The sequence below is a fragment of the Haliaeetus albicilla genome, chromosome 26, assembly GCF_947461875.1.
Source record: "Haliaeetus albicilla chromosome 26, bHalAlb1.1, whole genome shotgun sequence".
Classification (NCBI taxonomy): domain Eukaryota; kingdom Metazoa; phylum Chordata; class Aves; order Accipitriformes; family Accipitridae; genus Haliaeetus; species Haliaeetus albicilla.
Window position 1 is genome coordinate 21741399 of NC_091508.1, and position 26152 is coordinate 21767550.

Genomic DNA, 26152 nt, shown 5'->3' on the forward strand with positions numbered 1-26152 from the left:
AGTAGCTCTTAGAGAGTGTAACAGTGGTCAGGAATTCCATGTGCTACTACAATGGACAAAGTTTTTGTCCCACAGATTTTATAGCTTGGTTCAAAACTAAGAAAAGCAGTAGAAGAGAAAGGAGGAGGTTGGGTAAGACCAATGGTGACTGGTTAGACCTCCTGTAAGTGTACATCATGTGGGATGTGAAGTTATGATCATAAAATTGTAGTGCTGTCATTCAGTGTGTAGTGATACATTCCTGCACTTCTGAAGAATTGAATCCTGGCTGCGCATCTCGGTATATGCACCACCATAACTGTTACTAAGCTAGAGGAATATATGGAAAAGATGAAGGAAAAAGAGCTGCTGATATCGTATGATCCCTGTGTGTTATGCTGCCTCATTGTTCATTTGCATTCTTTTGTCTCTGTGTATCCATATTGTTAGTCTGAAATGTAAAACTTACCTGCAAGCTTCTTCTGGGCAGGAGTCTTCTTTTGTCCTGTATTTTTTGCACAACACCAAGCACAGCTTGGGTCCTGACTCATGAGTAGGACCCAAAAGTCCTAGAGTGTTACTAATCTGTCCTGCTCCCATTGAAGTTTATGGCAAAATTTATCCCACTTTCTCTAGCTGTGAAATTATATAGCACTGGTGCTATGAACAGATCTTAGAAGTGAAGAACAGAACAAATCACAAAAGAAAAGTATTACCCAGAATAGATTCTTCAGAAACTATAACCCATGAAAGGGGGCTGAGAATAGGAAGGTGCATGCTTGCAGCTTCTGGCAGGGTCACACTTGTAACATCTGGCTGTGAAAGCTGGAAAGCTCTGCCAACTCCTTTTGAATAACAGGCCGTGCTCACGGAGACTGAGCGTAACTGTGCATTCCTGCGAAACTCGCCCAGAACACTTGGAAGGGGTCACGAGGAGGAATGTCAGGCAAAATAGGGGAAGGGCCTAGGACTGTTAAAGCCAGAGCTGCTCAATGTGGCTTCAGTTGCTTCTCTTTTCTCTTTTCTTTTCTTGTCTTGTCTTTTCTCTTTTCTTTTCTCTCTTTTTTATCTTTTTTCTTCTCTCTTTTTCTTCTTTTCTTTTCTTTTTTCTTTTCTCTTTTCTTTTCTCTTCTCTTCTTTCCTTTCCTTTTTTCTTCTCTTTTCTCTTTTTCTTTCCTTTCTCTCTTTCCTTTTTCTCTTTCCTTTTTTTCCCCCTTCCCTTCCCTTCCCTTCCCTTCCCTTCCCCTTTCCCTTTCCCTTTTTCTCTTTCTTTTTCAAGAAATTCACTCATGGAACTGTAAGAAAGCAAATCTCTGCAAAAAAAGAGAACTCCAGCATGGCTGAGTAAGGGAAGGCATTTAAGTCTTGCTAACGGCCAGAGACACTATATAAACAGGGGCCAACTTAAGACAGTTCATTAAGAAAATAGGGGAGACAGAACAGTAAAGCTTGTGCCTTTGCTAACACAATAATGAAGTGGTTAGAATGGTGTATCTTTACTATCAGCTTAACATATGGTTTGAGTTCACACCTGAGCCCAAGTTCTCCAGTTATCCACACTGCCCCTGTATCAGTGTGCTCTATGGCTCCAGCTCTGTGAGCCACATTCAAACCCTACCCAGAGAAGCAAGAGTGAGGCAACTAGTTTGAATCAAGGTGCTTCAAACTCCAGCACAAATGGCAGTGTAAGCTGTAACACAAGTAGTGTGGCATTCAGCTTAGAGCTCAAACAGCAATAGAATAGCACTGCTTTTGATTTTTGTTGCTCCAAATCTGGTGTGGCGAGTCTTGCTTCTCAAAGCAAGCCTTAGATACCTGCTGGTTTAGTACAGACACTTCTGCCAACAAGACAGTCAAGAGAAGAAAACTGGTGCAGCAGGTAGCACACCATGGGCTATATCAGAGAAAGTACTGAAGCGATGTGCCTCTGTCTCCCTGTGCTCTGTGCCACACAGCCTGTTTCAGATTTGTGACCCTCTGATCACAGGAGGTTGGATAATTTTCCAATTCCACAAGGTCTCCTACCAACCCTCTGAATTACTCCTCTCTAGACATTTCCTTATTGAGATGTCTGTGGCACTCCTTCTCCCTACGGCATGGATCCACTCTGGGTCTAGCCACAGCCTGCAGCAATGGTGCAGGACATGGCTCAGGTCTCCCCTTTGGGTTCCTTCCCACCACTGTCCTTCTTGCTCTTTGCCCTGTTGCTGGAGTCTCTCAGGGTGGTGGCAGCAGTGGCAACCAGCTGGCCTGTGTGTGGTGACATGAAGTTTAGATATTTCCTTCTCCTTTGATCCTCTCTTGAGTTGTCCTTACACTGACACACACACTTCTTCACACACACTTCTGCTTCTCATAGTGCAGCATGACTCCTGGTTGTTAGCCTGTTGCTGAGGTCCTGCTGTATTGGCAAAGGCAGCCACCCCTGCGTTTCACCGGTAGCTACAACCTACTAGTGATGACGAAGGACTTCTAAGGAGCAGGCACTGCAGCTGTGGATTACCTTTTTGTGTGACTCTCTCTTTGAAATCTAACTCAAGGAAACCTTTTACTGCTTGGCATTATTTGTCCTATCTGCTTTCTCCTTATGAAGTTCCCAAAAGAGGACCATGGGAGATGCTGGCTGCAGGGGAGATCACAGTGACCACACGCTGTCAAGAGCTGAGCTGCCAGAAAAGCCAGCGAGTTGTGAGCAGGCAGAGGGTGGTGCAGAGTCTGCAGAGACACCAAAAGGCAGGATGTGCTGGCTTTGGAGCACAAGGGAAGTTACATGAATGGAGCTGCAGAAAGGAAAACGCATGAGTCAATATTCATCCATATATTCATGATCTGTAGGCTCGAGTGCTGTGATGCTCATTATCTAGGCATGACCTTAAAAACTGCAGTTGATTGAGAACACGGCAGCCCATCTGCTTGGCAACACAGGCTGCTGGGGGCCTCACCCCAGCACTCTGCTCCCTGCACTACTTCTCTGTTCTTTGTTTGAATACAAATTCAAGGGCACAGGTTTCATCTCCAAATCCTTTGCTAGGGGCTGAGACAAGGCATCCACAACTCCTTCTCTCTCAAGAGCACACTGAGTAAAATCTGTGTGTGCAGGACACAGCTTACTCTGTGTGCCAGCTCCAGCTCTATACAGCAAACTGCTTCCTCCTCCCTCTCTCACCAAAATAAGCAGTGACCACAAGCCTGTGTGCCTAAAAAACTCCCATCTTCCACTTGCCCTTCCACAAAAGCAACAGAAACAGCCATCCCACAGCCCCTGCTAGGCAACACAGAGCTCATGCCACGAGCTCTCTTTACAGTTCGGGGGGCTGGGAGGTACCCCACGACAGTTAAGACAGGGACAGCCCTACAGCCAGCCTGGATGCAACAAGGAGAGCGTGCTATGGCCGACACTGAGGCGTTCCCTCTGCCCCTTAGCTACGCGGAGGGGCTCTGCTGGGGCGATGCACCTCTCCCCAGCTGTCCTCTCCACACAGGAGAATGAGCAAACTCATGAATGAAAACTCACAATTTCCTTCCCTGCTGGTTGGGGACAACAGGCCTCTTCCATTTTTTCTGTACCACCCCGCCCTGTTCTCAACTGACCAAAGAAATGAATGAGAACTGTCTGCTGCCACTTAAGCAGTTAAAATACACATCACCAGAAAAGAGGAAGCAATGTTAAATTTTCTGTCCATGTGAAAAATCCTTCTGCTCCTTCTTCCAGACACCTTCCTGAGCCTGCTTTCTAGCATCCCTTCTTCTTTAAAAGAAAACGTGTCTTTCTTCTAAGCAATTAAACTCTATAAAAAAAGGACATTTTCTCCATCATACTTTCCCATCTCCCCTTTCCTGGATGGCAATCACATACTCCAGATCTCACGCTGCGAAGGATATTCTGCCACTGGTCACATCTGGTTCCCTGATGAGATCCGCAGGCGGCTGAGCTGGAGCATTCGCTGGGTCACGTGGAGGCTCTAGGTTGCCTTATCTTCCTGAAGACCAGCACTTTTTAATCTCCTTTGATTCTATTTCTCTCTTTTTGCAGCACTCTTATCAGTTTGAGACTAAACTGCTGCACAAATGCTCATGAGATCAATCTACAGATCTTAAATATGGTAAAAAAGAGGTGTTTCTCTGAGCAATCTGGTGGAGAGATTTTGTACTGACTTTTAGACTAGTTCCACACTGGTATGCATTCCTTTAGCATTAATGCTTCCTCTGGGACTCGAACCTTACAGAAATATGAGAACCGAGCGTGCAGGCTGCAGACACACACTATGAAAGTCAGCCTGCATGTAGTGTGTGTGTGGAGAAGACATGCTGCAGCTATGTCTATGGAAAGAGAAATTCACAGCCTATCTTCTCTAGCTACTGCTGGAAAAATGACTCTCTTTAAACTCTGTAATTTTCATTTGAGGAAGATGGTTGGTTTTGGTTTTTTCTTTTTTTTTCTTTCTGAAAATAACTTCTAGCAGAGTCTCCTCGGTGTATGCTATTAAGAATGGAAAATAACAAATAAGTCAATAGGCATATATTAAGTCAGTAAGGCCAGGATTTTATCAATAATGGACTGAGGATGAAGGATACAGTGACAGTTGCATTCAGCACTCAGAATAAAGTAAATCAATCAAATTGACTGTATGTTGATTTAAAATCCTTAAAGATTTGGGTCAAGATCATTCTAGTTTTCCTGAAACAGACTTGTTACTGGGAATCTTCATACCCACAAGTAATATAGAAATTTTCCTGTTTAGTTTTCTCAGCCTCCACTGATACTATGTGCTTACTTGCTGTGCTTTGTTCTGTTTGAACAATTAAAATAAAGTGCCCTCACTAGCCATGGGTCAGTACTAAAACATTTGGGCTGTAAATAACGAGGCACTGGTGGTTGCTCTACAACCATGTGAGTATTAGCCCTAAAAGCTTTAGAGGCTTAAAAGACTATTTCCTTGTATTTTAGGTTAAAAATTAATTTATTTAAAATACTTTTATTTATGTAGTTCTTCATTCCTTACGGGCTGATCTTCAGGCTTACACTAGCTACTAAGAGTTACTTTTGACAGTTGTATCAGTGGGATTTTAAATATTGTAGATTAAAATGTACATCAACGCATCCTTGAACTATATAAAATAATTAAACTGATTAAATGAAAACAGCTGAGATCCATGGATGGCGCAACCTTCATTTAGATGGATGGGTATGAAATACACTTCCTACACTTGAGGAGGCTCGATCTGGAGACAGAAAGCCAAACCTCGCCGTCCCAGGGCCCAGACCGCTGTGTTCAAGGGGAGGTGTCGCTGTGCAGGGGATGTGATCGGGGCCTGGCCTTAAACACACCAGGGCGAGCCAGGCCGCAGGATCAATTCGTGGCTGTTCTTAGAGGGATCGAAACAAGGAAGAAGTAAAGTAAACATGTTCTGAAAGTTCTCACTTTAGGGGTAGTTTAGAAGAGAATTCCACACACAATCATAGCATAGACTATGAAAGAAAGTCTATTTCTGTCAAGACTTAATTGAGGAAATTTAATTTTCCTTCCTAACTGAGTTGCTGTTGATAATCTAAAGTAATTCTGTCCGGTCTGTCTAATTTAGCAATGAAAAGCCTGGATCTTGAAGCTGTGCACAAGAATGTGGCAGATTTTTAAAAACAGCTTTTCTGACTAGAGAGATGGTAACTTATGGCAGCGTAACAAAAGATCTTTTTTTGGGTCATTGTTTTGCTGTAAAAGACTGAAATTCTTATACCTCAATCCACTGACACTCCCTTTTTAAGAGAAAGGAATGCATTTTTGCAAATGGTACATCAACAGACCTTGGGAAAATTGAGTTTGGAGAAAAAAATTGAATTCATTTTGTTTCTCTAAGCACTTTCCCATGTTTCAGATTTTGTACTGATAGATTGATGATATGATTTGCTTTAAAACCAGGTGGCCTCTTAGTTTCCATCTGTTGTGTCTATTGCTCTGTCTCTAGTGAGAAGCATTGCATAGCTGTGCAGGCATCTGTACCCTTGAGAGAAAACTCTTTACGCTATCAGAACTGCTCAGGGAGAGAGAATCTAGTTTTACAGTATCTTAAATGTGAGACGTATCACAAACTTGAGCCCCTGGAAGGATCATGTTTATATTCACCCAAACTGAATGCACTGAATTTATATTAGCTTTGTGTAAACAACTTTACAACAAAAACAAAACCTAGTGACATTTCCAGAAGAAACAGTTCAAATCTTACAAAACCACCTGAATAGCCTGCAAACATTTGCTGCAGTGTCCTGGATGCCAGAGGTGGCACTGCTTTAGCAAGAACATTCTCCTAAAAGTAGGAGCTTTGATGGATAAACAACACCACTTGAGCAAAGACCTGCCATGATTTTTCAGGTTCTGCAAAACAGAGACTTACTTTGGAGCTTAATATGTGAGTGGAGTCTGCTGGAAAAAGTGACTTATTTGAACCAAAATGTCTTCAGTAGCAGGTTCCCTGCAGCTCTGGTGTAGGTGTAGGTGATGCAATCGGTTGAGAGAGAGGAGACGCAGCAGCTGAGCATTGCACTGTGCGCGGGCTGGAAGCATTTCCCTGGAAGTTGTATGTTCGTGACTGTAACCCGCAGAATATGGCCTTTCCCCGCTGCTCCCAGGGAATGTAAATAACAAATACTCGGTGCTGTTGGGAAGGGCATCACAGTGAGCGACTGTCTTCACTAGACTGCTAAGTGCAGCAGCAGGACACCTGAGGGAATTTGGAAACATGTAAAGGACAGGCTAAGGCACAGGACAAACAGGATGAAATGGCCAGTCATGTCCCAAAGAACGGGGCTCCCCACGTGCGGGCTGTTTTGTTCTGGGTGCCGGGTGTTAGTCCTAACGAAGCCGGCTAACCTGGACTCCCTCCCTCGTGCCTGCCTTTCCCACCCCAGCTGCGGTGGCAGCTGTAATCGGGGCCACACTAACTGCTTACAGCAATTCAACTAGTCTTGCTTAGAGGACTGATTAAATAATAATAAAAAAGTGTTATTTTTAACTGGCAAAGGGCTGAGCAGAGATGAAGTTATGCTGGCAAAGGGTGCGTTTGCTTGCGTTGCTGGTTTCATTTGCTGCGCTGCTCTAAGTCGCGCTGGCATTAGCACTTTCTGCTGTGACAGCACTAGGAGTTTCCCGGTCGTACCAGCAAACACCTTCTGATGGAGCTAGGCCTTGGAGTATGAAAGTTGACAAAATACGAGCAATCGCATTTCTCACCAGATACGCGGCTACCGTGTGCCTTTCGCCCAGTTCAGACAATTAGAAGAGACTTGCTAGTTTCGTTTTTATTTATTGTGAAGTTCACTTTGTTTTTGTTCGCGTGTAAAAAATCCTGTTGAATTTAAAGCTCAAATTCAGCTTAGCCCTACTGAGTCCTAACGTTTGTCTTCATCTGCAAAACACAGCGATTTGTGAATTAAGGATTTTCCGTCCGAAACGCGCGATCTGTTTTAGAGCTGGACCCGTTCGGAGCCCTACTCCTGCGAACACGTACGCGCTTCCCTTTGGGCACGCGGCCGCGGCTGTGAGATGCATCGGATCTATCGCCGAACCGAGCGTCCCCCCGAGCCCCCTCCTGCCACAGCACCGATGGAAGCGAAGCGAAGGCGGCGGCGGCGGCTCCGCCGTTGCGCAACCGCCCCGCAGCGCCCGCCGCTTGCACAAGCGGCGGCGGAAGGAGCTAATCCCGGGATCGCGAGTCTGCAGCTAAAAACGGGAAACCCCGCAAGCAGGCGCCGTGTCGGTTTTCAGGGCGGGCGGGGTGGGGGGGGGAGCCGCGGGCATTTCTTCCGACACCCGGGGCGCGGGGAAACCGTCGCTTTCCGGGGGAGGAAAGGCCGCGGCGGCGGTGGGAGGGCTTGGCTCACGCTCTGTTCCACAGGGGGCCGCCGGGCTCCGGCGCTGACGCACGGCGGGACGCGGACAAAACGCCCCGAGGAGCGGCGGCGGGACCGGCCCAGGTACGCGGCGCCGGCGGCTCGGCCGGGCGGGCCGGCAGGTGGGCAGAGCGCCGCGCGGCACCGCCTACCCGCCCGCTGCGCGCTCCCGGCCCGCCCGGCCTGCGTGGCAGCCGGCGGGGCGCGCGGCCGAGCCGGCGGCGGCGGGCAGCGCGTGCGCGGGCGGCGGGCGGGCGAGCGAGCGAGCGCGCGCGCGCGGCGAAGTTGTCTGCGGGACGCGGCGCCGTTCTCGTCCGTTCCGTCCCTCCGTTCGTTCGCTCGCTCGCTCGACCGCGGGGCTGCGGGGGCCGCGGCCGCCTGAACGTGTGTGCGTCCGTCCCCGTCCCCCCCCCCCCCCCCCCACTCCGTCCCCTCCGGGACGGGCACCGGCGCTTCTCCGCTGCCTCGCCGGCCGCAGGTGAGCACGACAGGGCCCCGCGGCCGCCCGAGGGCCGCGGCCGGGCCGCGCCGGGCTCTGCCGTGCCGGGGGTGTGCCCGCCGCGGGCCCCTCAGGCGGTGCTGCCGCGCCTCCGCCGGCCGCTCCTCCGGGCAGCCCCGGCCGGCCCGGGCCGCAGGTCGAGCGACGGGGGGGGGGGGGGTGAGGGAGGGGGGGCGGGTGCGGCCGCGCTGCCGGGGCCGCCGAGGGGCGCGGGGTCCGGGCCGCGGCGCCTCGTGGCCTTCCGTCCCGCCGGAGCTGCCGCGCCTCCGGCCCCGGGGCCGACACGTGCCCGGGCGGGAGTGGGAAACGAACGGGAATGTCACCCGAGCCGTGAGGGCTGGCGGGTCGTCATCGGCTCCCGTCGGGGAGGCGTTGTCTGGCGGCGTTAAGATCTGAGCAAAGTTAAAACTACTATAAAAATAGCAATATTTGCGTGGTTTGGTGTCACCGCAGGGCTTGGCTTTCTGGAGGTGGGTTTTGGGCTTTTTTCACTTTGAAGGCAGTGGTGCTGCCACGCACACGTGCCCTGGCGAAGTGGCTCCCGCGCGACCGCCCCACGCGCGCCCCTCCAAGTGTCGCTGCCCCACCAGAGAGCCCGGTAGGTGCTTTTCATCAATTTGTCTCCTCTCGGTGAGACTCTTGGAGCTCCTGGGGCTGGTGGGGAGAACCGCGGGGTCTCCGGGAGTCCCTGGGTGCTGGCCTGAGACCCTCCCCAGCTGCTTCTCCCTTACGGCCTCCTGAGACTGCAACTCCTGGCGTTCCCCTCGTCCCCTCCTGGGAGAGGAGCGAACCAGTTCTCGGGGTGCTCTCTTTTGTGCCATCTCAAAAGATAGAAACTCTGAGATAAAACCAGCGCTGTGGGGATTACCACATGGCTTTTGAGGGAGCACATGTTGGAGCTGAACTATGAAATACCATTTTTTCCAAGATGTTATTCCCTCCAAAGTGTGATTTATGCTTGTTTAGAGTATTGGTGGATTTCTGAGCTCCATCTGTTTGTCTGTCTGTTCGCACACACGGAATATTTCTGCCAATGGTGATTGCCTATGGCATTATTGCAGTATAAGTAGTTTGATAGGAAATATTGCAGCAATTAGAAGTCCAGTGATGCAAGTTCCTGACACATTATGACTGCTTTGTTGTCATTTCTGTGTCTCCTTTGAAAGTTCATTTTTGTGAAGTATTGTAAGCAACTGTTTAACTTCTGCAGCATTTCTACAGTTTTTACATTTTGAGACATCTCTTGACATTGAGTCAAACTCTTTCCCCTGTTACTTTTTTCCTGTCGACATTCTTTGCGACAGTCGTACTCTTTTAAGCAACGACAGGGGAAAAAAAAGGGGGGGAAAAAAGGAACTTCTTTTAGATAAGAGTGTTGGTGCCTGGGTTTCCTAGGGCTCTGTGCCTTAGAGACCTAAAAAAATGGGGGCTGGGAGGAGCTTTTATTATGGTGGAAAAAGAGCATCTTATGTGGGAAGTGAGATTTCTAGATGGGGTGTGAGTGACTGCTGTCACCCCAAAGGAATCGTCAGAACAGAATCAATCTTTTGGTTTCTTAATACCTGCGATGTATAAAACACTTCTGCTTGTTTTGTTTTCCCTTCTTCCTCTGGAATTCTGTTTCTTGACAAATACATGGTTTGTGAGAGAGGACGGACATGTAATTTGAATACAAGTTTTAATATACCTTTTCAAATTCTTCAGTATTCATTTTGTTGGGAGAAAAGCAGGTGAAGATGAATAACTTGGACTCTTAAGCCCACACTGGGAAACAGATTTTTTTTGTTTGTTTGTTTTTTTAGTACTTGCCTTCTGTGATCCTACCTGAAAAGGTTTATGTCAATATATAATACTTAAATGTACATTGAAAATAAAGAGCCTACACTGGCTTTTCTCATTTCTCATTATAATCAAGGCTGTACTGAACAAAATAGTGGGAGATTCTGAGATTTATCTTACAGCATGTGTTTTGGCTTTATTCAGACCTACCTGAAGGCCTCTTCTAATGGCTTTAAAGAGTTTTTTGCATACTGAATGATCTGTTGTTGTTTATTCAGAGTAAAATGAGTTTTGTTTTGTTGGGGTTTTTTTTGTTTGTTTGTTTTTTTTGTATGGGGATAGAAGCCAGAAACACCTGTGTCGTTTTTTCTCCTACTCTACCTCTGCTTTCTTAGCTGTAAAATGGGGGTAGTTACCAAGAAGTTCACCTCCTGTGCACCTTCAGAACACGCTTTCTAGATGTGTAGAAGAGGAATTAGTGGATGTACTTTAACATCGTTTCCTACTTTATGTGGTGCCAAATATGTTTAACCTCAAGGCTATAAAAATGTATACACAGCAAACAACATGGCAGTACAGACTAAACCATGTGAACTGGAGCAGCCAACAAGTGGGGCAGGTGGTAGAAATCAAATGTATTCATTCTGAATTTAAAGCAAGAAAATTGACCCTACGTTGCTGGAGGAGCAGAGGAAGTACTAGAGGAAGATTTCAGAAATGAAATGGTGAAAGTGGGCATCAGTATGACCTCTGGGACTTGACTTTTGCTCTGTCCTAAATGAAGGCCTAGTCAGGATACAGTCCTTACAGGAAATGAGTTTTAAGAGCCCAACTCGTGTTTTAGTTTTTGTCATTCTAATTTGCTTTTCTTAGATGTTCTTGTTGTAGAAGAGGTTTGTGGTGATCTCCAGCAAATGAGAAAAATAAATACATGAAACCTCACTTTAGAAGCTGGGTTTATGTTTACCATTGAATGAACATGTTTTTAGTTGCAACTTCCTCAGTATTACTAGGTCTAGATGAGTGTTGAGTTGGACAGTGGCCATGATGCTCTGTATGGTTTGAGCACAGAATTATGATTAAAGAAGTCATGAATAGCCATTCTACCTGACACACACTCCTGCATTTGTTTTGTAAACTCACTTAACCAGTCTGTTTTAGCTTTTATAGGAATGATGGTGACTGATTCAGTGTACACCTATCCAGGTGCTTGACCGGCTTGTTTGTAGGAAATTGTGATCTATGTCTTTGTATCCAGTACAGATGCAAGAAAAACATTCTTGCAATCTTGAAAGCAAACAGTAAATATTCATGCAGTTGAAATATAGTTCATGATTGCCTTGATGCGACTCATCACTGAAGACCCTGAAAATGTGGCTTTTGGCAAGAAAATGGTGACTGCTACTGGTTACAGGGCAGGCATGGTGGCAGAGGAGGCTCACGTGTGTCTGTGCCACGCTCTGCGGACCGGGCAAGATGGCCTTTCCCAGTATAAAATCATGTGGAAGTTAAAAGAAAATGGACAGAATTAACACTTTGTCCTGTTAAAGGCAGAGGCCTTGAAAATAGTTTCTTCTGTTACTAAGTCCTGTTAATGCTGTGTTTATTACACTCACCCTTCCCTTTGTAAAGCTTTTAGTACAAGCATATGCAAGCACGCAGCAAGTTCCTTGTGCTTTTAATCGGGAAGATGTGGTACGTCTCAGTGTCTCACAGAGTCCCTAGATGGCTGAGCTAACATCAAACAGCTTGGTGCTACCAAACTGGATGGTTTCTACTTATCTTCTTTGTTCGCCTGTGCCAGGGCTGGTGTTTTCAGTATTGGTGAGTTGGCTCAGCTGAGTAAATTGGTGTAAAACTAAGGAACCAAAAAAGGAGGAGGGAAAAAAACAAAAAAAGTTTGATTAAGTGAGTTGAAGCGTTTTACTCTTTGTGGCTGCCGAAAGGGCAATTTGTGTTTTCCCTAGCTGTGTCCTTGCCTTTTGCCAGAAGGGAACTGACCCACTGAGAGATCAGAGGACTGCTGCAACAGAGGGACTAGGATGCGCACCAGGGAAAGCAGGCTGGACCCTTCTGGCCTGATTCTTTTAAGGGAGCAGTGGTCTGTCAGCTCCAGAGCACGTTGGATGTGATGTGATGTAATAGGTCTCTTCCACTTCTGAATTCCATGTTTCACTGTAGAGCTGTCTCTAAAGTTAAAAGCAGGAAAAAAAAAATAGTATCCAGGAGATGGAAGAAGAACGTGTTCAAACTGAGAGGTGGCATTGGCCCAGACAACACTTTTCTTTTTGAATTAAAAAACAGAAGCCAAAAAATTTGCATGCAAAATCTAGATTTAAAACTGACTTTAAAATCATAGTGTTTTTTTTCAGCAGGTTGAAATTGCTGCAGTGTGTCTAAATTACATAGAAAATTAAGCTGTATAAAATACTTTTTAAAAAATTTCTTACAGGTTTGGGGGGGGGTGGAGGTGCACGTGTTTGTTTTTAAAGCCAGATTGGAAGCTGCTGTCTTTAGTTGGCTGAAATGTAGGACAGGGAGAACTGAGGTTCTGTGTAAGCATGTAACAAAGTGGGCAGTTCTAGAGCTTGTAAGCTAAATTTTGTTTAAAAACAGAAAACCACAGGGAGTTATTTTTAATAGTGGTTCAAATGCAGAAGTCTGTAAAGCTGTCAAATCTTTTTGTAGGTAGATAGGTCTTTTTCTATCTTGGCTTATTTTTTATATGCATATTGGATTGGATCAAGATTACTTCGAGTTCTAACCTGTGCTGAGTATTTAAACATCTGGACTTGCTGTAAGCGTCATTGCTGTACATGTGTGCGAAGTGTCTTGGATTTTTCTTTAACATTTTAAAATATTTCAAAAAAAATATTTTTTTTATTCAATTAAAACAGTACATTTGGCTTCCAGTGTTTGGTTGTATGATGCGGCTTATCACATGGCAAAAAATGCAAATTATTTTATGGTGTCAGTACAATTAAAGAAATTAAATTTCTAAAGTGTTTACTTCAGCTTGGTGCTACTTTAAGTGTCTGCTATCATAGATTCCAGGCAGTGAACAGCTGTCTGTCACAGATGGGAGAGAAAAAAAACTTCCCCTTAGCTTCTTACTTCTAAAAAGGTTTCCATATAAAACCAGTAGTAATGTAATACCACCTTTTAGTCAAATTTGAGTTTAAGTGAACCGACAGGAGACTTTATTTGAAACCAAATGGTGTAAGTGAATGAGACTGTAGGAATTTTGTACTCCAAAGCGTTCTTGAAACCTCACAAATGCTTGTTTAGCAGTCGGAATGCATTATTTATTACATCAAAAAAAAAAAAGACTTGCAGGTAGTTTATGAATTACTTCTTTAGTCTCCTGTGTTTCAGTAAGGTAAGGTGCTGTTGTCTGTCCTGTTCTTGTACTGTGTTTTACACAACAAAATCGGGTAGATTATAAACTGTCAAGGAAGCATGTAGCAAATCCATATTTTTAATAGAGTCCAAGTGCAATGAAGTCTGAAAGAGAGCAGGTGTGAAAGGCGTCTAACAAAAATCATTACGTGTTTTTTGCTGAGATCTCAAGATGGCAGAAGTGGAGTTTGTGCACAGAACTACATGAATTTAGTTTTAGACTGTAAGTTGGATATGCTGTTTTATTGTTCTATGAGCTAGTACACTATGGTGATTATAAAACTTATTAAAATAGTTGTGACATGTCTGATCACAAAATGCAGAAGATGGTAAGATTGTTCTTCTTAAATAATAAGTTGCTGCTGCTAGCATAAAGCTCTTTCCCTTATGGTTGTTTCCTTGCTTTTTTTCTTTTTCTTTTTTTTTCTTTTTTTTTCCTCTCCTCTCTGGACTGTTAACAGGCATATTACAATTCTTGGGCACTTCTTAAAGTTTTTGTGTTTATTTGCTTTGAGTAACTTGGGTCTCCAGTTCTGGATTCTAACATTTCTATGTGCTTCACATGATGAATCAAAGTAGGTGCCAAGCCATCCCTTGCCTTTGGACAGACCTCAGGCACCAACCGTGACAGATCACCGCATTTGCTTTTTAGGAAGGCAGTTTATTTTGTCGTTTTGTCAAAGTATTGACTGGTTTTGGTCATAATTTCAAGCAGTTCTCATTCTGAAGCTATTCTGATTTCTCTGTCTGGAGCTGGCAGGTGCAGTGGTCTGTGCACATTTCGGTTCACCATGTCTTTAAAATGTGGCTGCACCTCTGCACTGATTTGTATCAATATAATGTGTAATATGCTTTTTTTAAAAAAAATTAATTCAGTGGATGGATTGTTTGTATAATCAGTTGGAAATTGTTTTGAAATGTTGTTTTTCCAAGTGTGGAGACGCTGCTGAGGCTGTTTCAGAAACCCTTTTTGGAAACGAGCCTTCTGGTTAGAGGAAAGAGATGGCTCCTGATCTTGTGTTGCCGGTGGCGGAATGAGGTGTGGGAGTGCTCCCTGGCACATTTCAGGCAATGCTGGTTCGGTGAGCCTAAACCTCTTGCAAACCAGCCTAACTGAGGAATCAAGGGTAATAAACCTGAGTGTGGCAATGCTCGAGAAAAGGGCAGAGATTCCACTTTGAGGAGGGGGGCGATAATGTCTTGCACTGCCACAGCTATTTACAAAATGAATGGCTGTCAACAGCCTAGCTGGTGTGTCCCCAGATATGCATTTCAGCCTTGCCAAGAGACAGCTGAGGGACCTTCCTGAGGAGGTCTCAGTGTCTCGTTTCAACGCAGCATCCCACCTTTCGGCCCCGAAACATCCTTTGGTATTTGATCTGGGTGGGATTCCCCAGGACTGGTTACGCTGTCCATGGGGGGGACGCTGTTGCCGTCCTGCTCCTCCATGCGCTATATCCAAGTGAATCAGTTGCCTCACCTAGTGCCCTAGTATTTTGGGGTCAAAAACCAAACTGATAAGGGCTGTGACCCTACGCCTAGCACAGCCTGCTGACGGAGCAGGTGTTGCTCCACACCCTGGAGAGGATTTGCAAGTCTTTCATTTTGCAGAGCTCAGTGACAGATAACTGTTCTCCAGTTACTTTTGTCATTTGGTCTTTGAGAAGCCCACTTGCTACAAGGCGGGAAATATCCACCAGCCTGTTGAAAACCCATGGCGTGCATGAAGCAGAGCTTTAAGTCCATGCTGACAAGAAAAACGGGTGCTGGATAGTTGGGATTGCTCCCTCTGAGAGCTGGTGTGCTGGGAGATAGTGCAGCCTGAGCTGTTTTGTCCGTATTCACTGGTGCTCACTTCCGAGGCAGCCGCTGTCTCCTGGCTCAGGCGGTGCAGGATAATATAAGTTGCAATTTTTCTTCTTTCCTTAGAGCCAACTGTCCTCTTTTACTTGGGAGAGTAACTTTTTTTCTTAACCTAGTGATTTTTAAACTGTGGAGTCGGAGATTGAAATCGCCGCAGATGGTGCAATAATTGGGGAATGTTGACCTACAGGATGGATTGCAACTTCACAGTACATTCCATACGATTCCTTTCAGGAATTTCAGTTTAAGTCTCTGTCCTGTTCTTAACCTTGTGGACACTTGTACTCTGCTGTCCTGAAAAGGAGTGGGTTTTCTCCTTGTTGGAACATTTTGTTTCTTGCACAGGAACACTGAATGTCAAGCCTATCTTGGAGAGTTTGTGGTGGGTTCTGGTTCTCTGGGCATACGTGTGTCATTACAGTGAGGAGATGGGGAGAAAAACTAGATATTTTAAGGTTCCTTTCCTCCAAGAGTAGGGACTTGGGGTAGAATAGATATCAACAAACATTGACACAAAAATTCCCCCCCTCTTTCATTCATGGAAGTTCTGCTTTCATTCTTCTGTACTGTTAGTATTTCATTAGCTCTTCTGTCAAGAGTTCTGCAAAACATAAGTCTCAAAAATTTAAACTGGAACAAAAAAACCCCAAAACCTTGAAAAGGTTTTTAAAAATATATGAATGTATTCCAAAGAAGAAAATAAGTCACAACTGTGCGTGTCTGTATGCTACCCTTTAATCAGTTTGGAAACCGAAGTGGTGACTTTCAGCTGTCACTGTATTAAGAACCAGTGCTGCCTTTTGTGGCAGTCTGTATATACTGAACTCAGTACTATGTAGTAAATATTCTTGCTGTGTTTTCATAATCATTCTACTTAGAGTAAGCGCTTCTTGGGTGGGTATTACAAATCTGTTAATCTTTATGGTATTTATAGGGTAATTTTTAACTCTCTTGAGCTCCTTACTTCCTTGTGGGTCAATTACTTAATTTATAACATTATGTCAGTTGTAAGAACTTTACCATCCAAGGGTAAACAGTGTTGGGTATGGTTCTTTACCTGTGTTGGCTCTTAGTTCTTTGTATATTAAGGTATGCAATAACTTGCTCTGTGACTGACTTACTGGGATTTCTTTTAGTCTCCCTGGTTTGTACTTTAAAGTGACTACGAAGACTTATTTTGGCTGTTGTGCTTCATCACTAATGCAGGGAGAGGGAAAAACTTGCAGCAGTTCTCTCTGAAGACTGTTAATCAAGTTGCAGCTACTTAAGTCAAAATTGCTGTAAATAATGTTTAAATATTTTTGATTGTCTATTGATGAAACAGATTACTGTGAGTCAAACATTTTGCCGTGTTGTGAGCACACAGCTCTCTAGGGGAGGGTTTGGCTCTGTAGGAGGGAGGGTTGGCTGACTTGATTTTATGTTCTTGCTGTAGTTGTCCATGTTAAAGTGAAAATCTGCTCCGACTCTGTGGGCTTTCAGTTGGCCTATGGAAAGAGAGAATAAAGTAATCTCCCAGCCCTGGAGTTCTTCTTGAAATTGCCTTTCCCCTTGCTCCTTTTGCTACCATCAGCATTACCACAGCAGTGCAACCTGATGGTGGTGATCCTTGTGTAGCAAAGGGGCATGCCCTCTTTCCGTAGTGTTTTACCCATTGAGAATGTTTGGAGCTGTAGGGCGGGGGAGAGGGGTGTGTAGTCAAGAAAATTGCTGGTGACTTGGAAACCGTGGGTTTGGGGAGCACCTGTCATCGCTCATGTGGCCACTAGCTCTTGGAAACAGTAGAATGGAAGGAAATTTTCTGGAAGGCCTGAGGTAGATAAGACCAGAGGTGCCAAATAGACTAGTGCTGAAGGCTCTTTTTGTTACCTGTGAATGCTGAAGTGTAATCTACCAGCTTTTCTTCTCTTATGCTTTTCTGTTCTATATTTTCAAGATGAAGCTTCTGCTGCAAAAGCAGGTTTCAGCATCTATGATGGGTTTTTGAGGATCTAATAAGTCCCTGAAGGAGCCTGTGTTCTAGTTGCACTTTTCTTTCTTCCCAGGGGTAAACTGTGATTCATTCTCATGGACAAAGAGATGTTGTAGCATTTTTGGCATAACGTACTGTAGATTGTCGCTCTCAATGAAGTGCATGTTATTTTCAAAGATTTGGCCAGTTTGGTTTTGGGGGTTTTTTTTTTGGAGTTGGTTGTTCCGTAAGCATGTCACACTATGGTGTTCCTGGGTTTTTTCGTTTGTTTGTTTTCCATAAAACTCCTCAATATTCTGATTACTTCTGGATTAGAAAAATGTCAAAGGGATAATGAAGGAAACAAAACTTTATTTTCAGATTAGGAAGGTCAAATGTTTACTGCCTCAGCATCATTCATTCCATCAATAACAAGGCAATGAAAAACAGTATTTCAGCACTGCTCAGACCATCTTCTCCTAGGTACCTTATTCACATCTAGGCACACCTTTTGGAGTATTTGGCTTTACATTTTCCTAAAGGCAGCTGTGTGGGAGCTTTGTGCTGGTGTCTTTTCTCCTGCACAGCATGGCCATGGCACAGGTCTCTGACGTGCCCTCTTGCCTTTTGTCAGCTTTATTTCAGAATTCGTGGGACTGGCAGGAGAAGCTGGCAGTGTCTTTCCTCCGGCTGGTGTGTGAGAAGTTGGTCAGCTAGAAAAGCTTAAGTGAAATTAAAGCCTTGGTTGGCAGGAGATGTGTTGTATTTTTAAACAACCTGTTTGCATGTGGTGCTCCAAAGGAAGTAAAGTTTGAAAAGAGTCATTCATCACGAGTCTTATCAGACTTTGCTGAAGTTGCATCTTCTCTTTCCTATTGTTCATCTGAAATTGGAGACAGCTGAGTGGCAGCTTGCTCAATTTTTTTGGTGATGTAGATGGCACTAACAAGTTAGATAAAAGCAGCTAGATGATGTGGGGAATATAGTTTCCCTTTGGAGGCAGTATCTAATTTGTTACACAGGACCATATTAAAATTTCTAACTACTCTTAAGTCATCAGGCAGCAGTAGTAACCAGGGTAGCTTTTGTTCATCTAATATGTGGCATTAATTTCCCTCTGAACTCGGTTGCTGTTGTCCATAGTTTTTCCTTCATGCTGTTACCATAGCACGAAGTACTGATGCTTGCAAGTACATGGTTGTACATTTTGCTGAGAGCATGTGGCAGTTATGTTCTTCCATAGATTAACTATCATTTCACTAGTAGGCTTTTGGCTTGGTTTGGACTGTAAACTCTTCAGGGAGTGAGTCATCATGCATTGGAGCTGGGGTCACTAGCTGTTGCGCCAAAGCAACTCTCCCTGCCACCTCCCATGGTTTAAAGGTGGGGTTTGACCTCTAAAACTGGATGGTGTAGTCCTGTCTCTGCCTCCCTACATCAAGGATTTGCATTTCTGGGACTTTGGTTTCACCTCTCTCTTGCCTTGGTGTGATCTGAAATAGTCCACATGTGTCAGCCAACTGGTAGATGTTGGAAATTCGTTAATGAATATTTTCTATTTATTTAAATACATTATTTTTCTTCCACGTGTTCCCCTTTTCCACACGTTTACTCCTTTAAAACAAGGTGTTATGCGGCTCTTGGTTTTAGTGTGGGAACTCTGTCCACTCGCAGGAATGTGTGCTACCAAACCAGTTTTGTTGTTTTTATAGAAACATTGCCCACACACTCCTTTTGCTTTCCACATATCTATAAATCCTTGCAGGATCCTGCTGACATCACTGTGGTGATCCACGTTTCATTTTGTGATACTGTCTAGGGGTTAGAGCAAAGTAGAGTATGGAGTCAGGAAAGGTGTGTTTTGTCCCCATCTTAGACTCCAGTCAAGTCTAGGCACTTAATACAGCAATTCATGTTACTTCCAAATAAATTGCTACATCACTATTCATTTATATTTTTCTATTAGCTCTCTAAGCTGGTTTGTTTTACATTAGGTCAATTTGATCCTTTGCTATCACTGCTCTTTAATTTTTATTTTTCTGCTTTTGCACTTGCTTTGCCATATTGCCTCCTACTTCCCTGGTTGGGGATAGCTGAGCATGGATATTGCTGGACTTGAAAAATTATTTCTATCGATGAATAGTAGTGTGTTATTCACAGATACTAATAAGGTGTCAACATAATTTGCATTGGTATTTCTAAACCATATTGTAGCTTATTTTGAAATACTGTAAATATTTGTGTTTCTTTTCTGAAACAAACCTTTGTGTTTGTGCAAGTATCTGATGGTAAATAGTTGTCTTCAAATGCTGATGAATTGGTCCATGGTAGATAGTTTCAGCTGTGTTCGGCATAACTACTCTTAAAAACTGGTAATTTGAGATGGGTGGAAAACTACATTTTACTTAGTTCATGGGTTGCTGAAAGCTAAATTGCATTCTGTACCTTGGGTGGACTTTTTTTGTTTCTTTCTTTTAATTGCATTAGCACTTTAACCCCAAGTACTTCTCATCATGGCTGTGGCTGGTAGGTAGGTATCTGGAGGTAGATAGAACAGATGCTGCATTTTGAAAACATAATGTAGAGTACTTGGCAAACGTCTGTTAATTCTTTGATTTCATGCTCTCTGACACAAGTGGGTTTTTTATTATTATCTGAAGGACTGTGTCGTATCTGCAGAACAACTGTGAGGTGGACCTCAGTTGTAGGGGAAAGGAAAGACCAGGGCAGGGCAAGTCTTCTCCACTCTGCTGGTTTCTTGTACCCGTGTGGTGAGAAACTGCTCAGTCTCTGATCTATATATCACTGTAGAGCTGGGAATGTCTGAAAGGCACCTTGTGGTATATAGCAGAGATTGTTTCAGACAAACTGGAAATGAAATCGTGGAGCTGTTGTCTTGGTAAGTAAAGTGTAATTTTTCTAGCTCCCTCAAATAGGGGAATTTCTGTTCTAACAGCATAGTATTAATCTGAGATCAATGCAGTGTCTTGGCAGTCAGGGGAGGTTGGGAAAGAAATGCAGGGTGGGCAGGATAGAAGATTTTTGTTTGCATGAGTAAGCTTATGGTTTTTAATAATCTGATACTGCTGAGTTTATGCTTCAACATTGAAGCTTATTAGAATAATAGAAAATTGTTACACAGAGGGCAGAATATAGTGTGAAATGTGATTTGTCTCTTACACAGAGCTTGCACATTTAGTTATAATTTTTTGAAAGGTTAATTCCCAGTTTCTCTTCAGAACATTCTGTGCAGGCCTTTCTGTAGGGGAAAAAAAAAAAATTGGACCCAGTTTAAATAGACAAGTCTTGTGAATCCTGAAAGAATTTGGGCATTTAGCCCAGGAAAGGGAGAGTTCTCTGCAAGAACTTCATTAACCCTGTCTGTCATCAAAATAAGTAATAAGAGTAGCTATGCAGGCTTTATAAAGAACAGATCTTTTTTGTTTTACACTGTAGCCTTGATCTGCAAGGCACTGGTGAATGAATCTTATTCTTTAAGGAAAACTGTGCCCATGTGGAAAAGGAGGTGGAGGTGTATTACATACAGTGATACAGAAGTGTGGATATGAACTAAACTGCATTAATTTTTGGAAAACGGGTGCCATTAGTTCCAGATACTTAGGAACATGTAGAGAAGCTGACTATTTTATTTAGTATAGATAAGGCACCTTATAGCAATATTGATAATACAGTCTCATTTAGCATATTTTGAGGTGGAAAAAATGCAAACATATTTCTAAAATAGCTATTTTTGTAAGTAGACAAATGTTAAATCTTTTTACACAGGGAAGAGTTTCTGCTTCCGTTTGGCTGTTACTTGCAAGATCCAGATGCTGTGAAAGCTCTTCCTGCAATGCTAGCATCTGGCTGCTTGGAAGTTTTGCATAGGGTTTTATGAGGTGGCTTTGAAGTTCCCTTTGGATTTGAATCATATGAATCTTTAGATTGGCTGGGCTACATAATTCTCGGCATCATTTCCTCTTACTTCTGATTATGAGAAATGTAAATACTTCAAGCTGTTGTTCTGATGTTTTGAAGTTGGGTGAACATATATCTATATATATCTCTCTGTCTTCCTCCATTCCTTTTCCCTGTATTTGAGACAAGATATGTTGGCTATTAAAGACTGAAATTAATGGCTCTAGAGGGAAACTGCATGAACAGAGTGGTTATAGCAGGTTTCATGGATTTTGAGCCCATCGGACATGGGCTTGCTCTTTTACTTTGGTCTGCCTAAGCTTTCCTTAAATATTTGAGAAATTACAGCAATATTTCAGAAGTATTTTTGTGAGGTTTTCTTAATATTTGTCAAGTGCTTGGAAGTGTGCTAATTAAAAGGTTTTTATCAGTGCTAAGTGGTGGTGTTTCTAATCACATACATATATATGTATTTACAGAAAAGTTTGTTAGGATTTAAGGTCATATGTTTGTTAAGCTTTCTGAGAACAGACCGGGCTGAACAGTTCCCACATTCAGGTTTTGGGACCGTAGCAGCAGAGCTTATTTAAATTTTTTTTTTGTACTTTGGATGTTACTTCTGTTTTTGTCTCACTGGCTTAAGATGATCTGTTTGCTTGTGCTCTTGCTTGAGATGGCTAGTTGCTAAAGGTGTTGATAGGAACAAGCTGTGGAAGTAGTTTGGATTCTTAGTTGTGTATGGTAGAAACTTATTTTAGGGACTGGCTTAAATTGGATGTTTTTGCCATAGGTCGGGAACAATCAGTCTTCCCTCCTACTTGATTTTTGGCTCTTCTTTTTTACAAGGGCTCTTCAGATGTTGATCGAGAGTGGAAACCGTTTGTATTTCACATGTAGATTGTCAACTTTCTGGTAGTACAGTAGGTTTGCTTACTTACATGCAAATAGCTGATTGTTCCCTTGATGCGGAAGGGAGACTGTACAGCCAGTGTGATAATGAAGTTGACATTACTGGTACAGACAGTGCATGTTTCATAGCTGTATGTGATGTTACTTACTTCAGTTATGATTTAATGATGTGAAAATGCCTGGCAGTTTCTGTGAACATATATGTTGTGAATATATTTCCAGCCTATATTTAATCTTTCCTTCATCAGAAATGAATGAATTCTGAGAAGGGTAACAGAAACGTTCTTAAATAATTTGGCTTCAGGCTTGAAAACTTTATTGCATTATAAATTAAAAGGCGAGCATGTTGTTGCATGCTTAGTAAGCAATACAGTAAAATTCCAGGTAGATTTAGTATGTGTTTATTTTTGACATGTGTTTCGTTAGCACCAGTAGTGGCCTGAGAGGTCTCTCACTAATGTTTCAAAGGTTGTAAAAATGAATGTAGTGAATACTTTTGGAAGGCTCAAAATTGCAACTAGAAGAATATAAATTAAGGTGTGTTGGCTTCTTACTTTATCTGAAACGTACATAAGTGAAAAGTAGTTGAGGAAAAATGCAACCTGCTGTTACTGTGCTGTGTTTACAGTATTAGCTCTCTTCAAAGAAACTGTTGTGACTTTAAATGCTGCTGACTGCTATCCATCTTCAATTTTGGATGTGAATACGTATTTGATATTTATCTACATCTTGCACAAACATTGTACATAAATATTTACAGGTGGTGTTGCACTAGGAAATTCCGTGCAGTAAAATAAGAGGTAGGAATAGTCCAGTTAGGCTGGCAAAAAGGAACATTTACCTTATCACATTGATTCCTTAGTCATAACTATAAATCACCAAGTACTTTTGGCACTGGTCCTAGGACTGTTCAATAGGAGCTGTGTGAAACCATCCCTTGTAACGGATGGATTGAGCTATGTAGCATCTAAAGTGTATTCAGAAGACTTACAAACAATTATGGCTTTTGATTTGGGACCAAGTTCTAGGGAGCTGATACTACAACATAGGAAAAAACCCCAACCAACCAGAACACAAAACCCAACCCTTAGCTCAGATTAAACCTTTTAAAATGAAAATTAGAAGTAAGCTAACTACCTTCCTGGTTGGTGGCAAGAACTGTTGAAAGTAATGGGCTTACAAAACATTCTAACAAAAGTATTGTATAAATGCAAGTAGCATCTTCAGGCATAGTAATACGGTCGGGGAGGAGAGAATACTGTCAGACCTTGCTATTTTCAAGTCATTTTACTAGATTTGTCTGCAAACTAGAATACAGAGTATTTAAAATTATAATCTTGCTTGCTTAAAATGGGAATATGGACCTCAGCTGGATATAGAGAATTATTTGAAAGAGAGTGAGAAGTTTGACACAGATACTTAATTATTGGCAGGAAGCATTTGTTTTATTGACATCTACAGTGAGATGGCTCCGAATAGCTTTAAATAGTTGACTTAATGTCATTTTGCTTCTAGGTATGGAACAGTGAATTACAGTGTCTGTCACAGCATTTGTTTAATGAATATCAGTTGTTGACATAGTATGAAACAGCTCTAGGGCTTTTCAGCCATTTTACTGAAATATTCTCAGTGGATTTTGGGTCTTTGAGGAGCCAGCACTCCCATTACTGTCTGTTGAAAATCTAGTTTGCACAGTCTTAACAAAAGGTCTGCACAAAGTCTTAACACAAACCTATCTGCACCTGCTTTCAGGGTAACTACAATGCTTGTAAAATGGAAGGTGTGATTAAAACACCATTCCTCTGCTCAGTGGTCAATTTGTTACAAACATTCTCATCCTTTTTAGGGGTTTAGAAATTGGAGGTACAATTTTCACTGAGGGCTGTGACGTGGTTTCTGCATTTTGATTGGGCAGCAGCTACTTGTAAAATTTTGAATACATGAATACATAAATATATTTTTGTATTTTCTCATTCTGAGGTCAATTCCATAGTTTGAATATTTGTAACTTGTATTAATGAGTTATTTAAGGTTGGATGAGGATATGCTTCTGAAAGTTTTCAGAAATATCGATCTGTTAAATGAAATTCAAATAAAGGTTGAGTTAAAAAAACCCAAACAGCTGGGGTCCTTAGTACTTAAAAATACTGATAAAGAAGATTTTACTTTGAAACACAACTATTGTCTTTAACTGTATTTGGTGACTGATGCTTTTATTACTCTAAGTACTCGATCCAGGGCCTACCCTTTAAATCTTCCCTGACACTAAAGGCTGGGAAAGTTGTTTTCTGCCAGTTTTCATTTGGCCTTTAGAGCTTATTTCAGTGAGGATGATTAAAGTTATATTAGATAATATATTAGCATTTTGGTCTTGGATGGCATTACTAAATCTAACAAAGCTGTGTAACTGAGTGATCTTAATACATCATTTTTTAGAGTCTGTTTGCACTTCCACATATTTTATGCTTTCTCGGGCTTTGCAGGTGTAGGTAACTCATGCTGTGTTACATTTGCTTGTGTATATCTATAGATACAGTTTCATCTTAATGCTAAACCTAAAATTTTGAAACTATTTACTGGTGATATATCTGCACTCTATTTAACAGTTTTTGCTTGAATTCCCTCATTGCAATCTGGAGCTGTTGGTAAGACAAACCATACAATCCTTCCTCTGCAGGGCTGGTGGTGTTTGTAGGCAGCCTTGCCACCATGGCGCTCCAGCCAGCTGTATGTTGTGTAGGCAGCTCTTTCTGAACAATTTTTTACTGAATTTTATTATTTAACTCTGCCCTTGCAGCGTTCTCTCCTGTCTCTTGCATTTCAGTGGTATTCCTCATGTTGTTTCCTTTAACATTCATATTCATATTTTTTTCAGTGTTGGCAGGTGTGTATTTCACATTAACATGAGGGGTTTTTTGGATGTTAGACTGCTATTTGCTTATGGTAATTTCCAGTCATCATAAGGTGACTGTTGAGAGAGATGAGCAGAGAGGAAAAAATTGTCAAGCATTTACAGTAAATACTCTCTGCTTTTGGAAACGCTGTCAGAAGTTTAATTGTTAGGTTCAAGTAAGTTTGTCATGTGCCAGACAGAATCAGTCTGCTGTAATGAACGGGTTACGCATTTCACCAGCAAAAAGGGAGAGTGAGAAACCAAGGGATGCTCAGGATTTCCTGTCACCTTGCACTGCAGAAGGAATGGGGTAGGCTTTTTAACCTAGCCTGTAATTAGGTTTTGCATGGAAGCATATATTACTGCGCTTGCTTTGCCAAAGCTCTTCAGTATGATGGATGAGATTTAAAGGTTGATCTGACTAAATTGCAATGAGAATACTAACGACAAAGATATTTCTGTTGTGAACTATTCCTACCAGACATCATAGCTGTGACAGAAACGGTGTAAGATAATGGACAATAAAAGTCACTCGAAAATAATACTCTCCTAGGATTGGACTGCCTTCCCCACAGCATGTACCCTGAACCACAGTGATAATGTAATCATAAGCCAAGATCATCATTTAAATATATAGGTAATCTCATATAGTATCTTGACAGATTTATTTTATGAGCAAGCAAGAGGAAGAATATTATTGGGCAGTAGAGAGGAAGAAAGTGTTACTGATGTGGTTGTGTTTATTTTGTAAAATAGTTTGCATTGCTTCAGTCTTTGGGGAGTCTGCAGTGAACAGCATGCTGATGGCTCAGGGGAGGTGGGGAGTCTGGGCTCCCACTGACAGCCCATCCGCTGCGGATATCGACAGCTGACCTAGGAGCCTGGTTTATGTGCACTGGTGGATTTTATTCACTGTTAATCTCAATTTTTTGTATATGTTAAATGATGGAAATTTGTGCAGTAGTTTAAATAATGTACTTGACTGTGTTTGCCTTTTTTGTTTTGGTTTACACAAGGTACCCAAACAGGGCTGCTTGCCTCCCCCTCCCAAGTCCCTGTGTAGCTAGAGGATTTGAG

General features: G+C 42.8%; 1 protein-coding gene across 5 annotated transcripts in view; it reads left to right on the plus strand.

Annotated features, from left to right (window-relative positions):
- NEK6 (NIMA related kinase 6) overlaps positions 1 to 26152 on the plus strand; it is a 151751-nt gene that overhangs the window by 73674 nt on the left and 51925 nt on the right. For 2 of the 5 annotated variants that reach the window (XM_069771349.1, XM_069771348.1), the window contains exon 1: positions 8111 to 8342. The exons of 1 other annotated variant lie outside the window; for it this stretch is intronic. The gene's annotated coding sequence lies outside the window, so the exon portion shown is untranslated. Of the gene's footprint in view, positions 1 to 7806; positions 7949 to 8110; positions 8343 to 26152 lie in introns of those variants that run through there. 2 more of the 5 variants (XM_069771350.1, XM_069771351.1) reach the window with 2 other exon arrangements.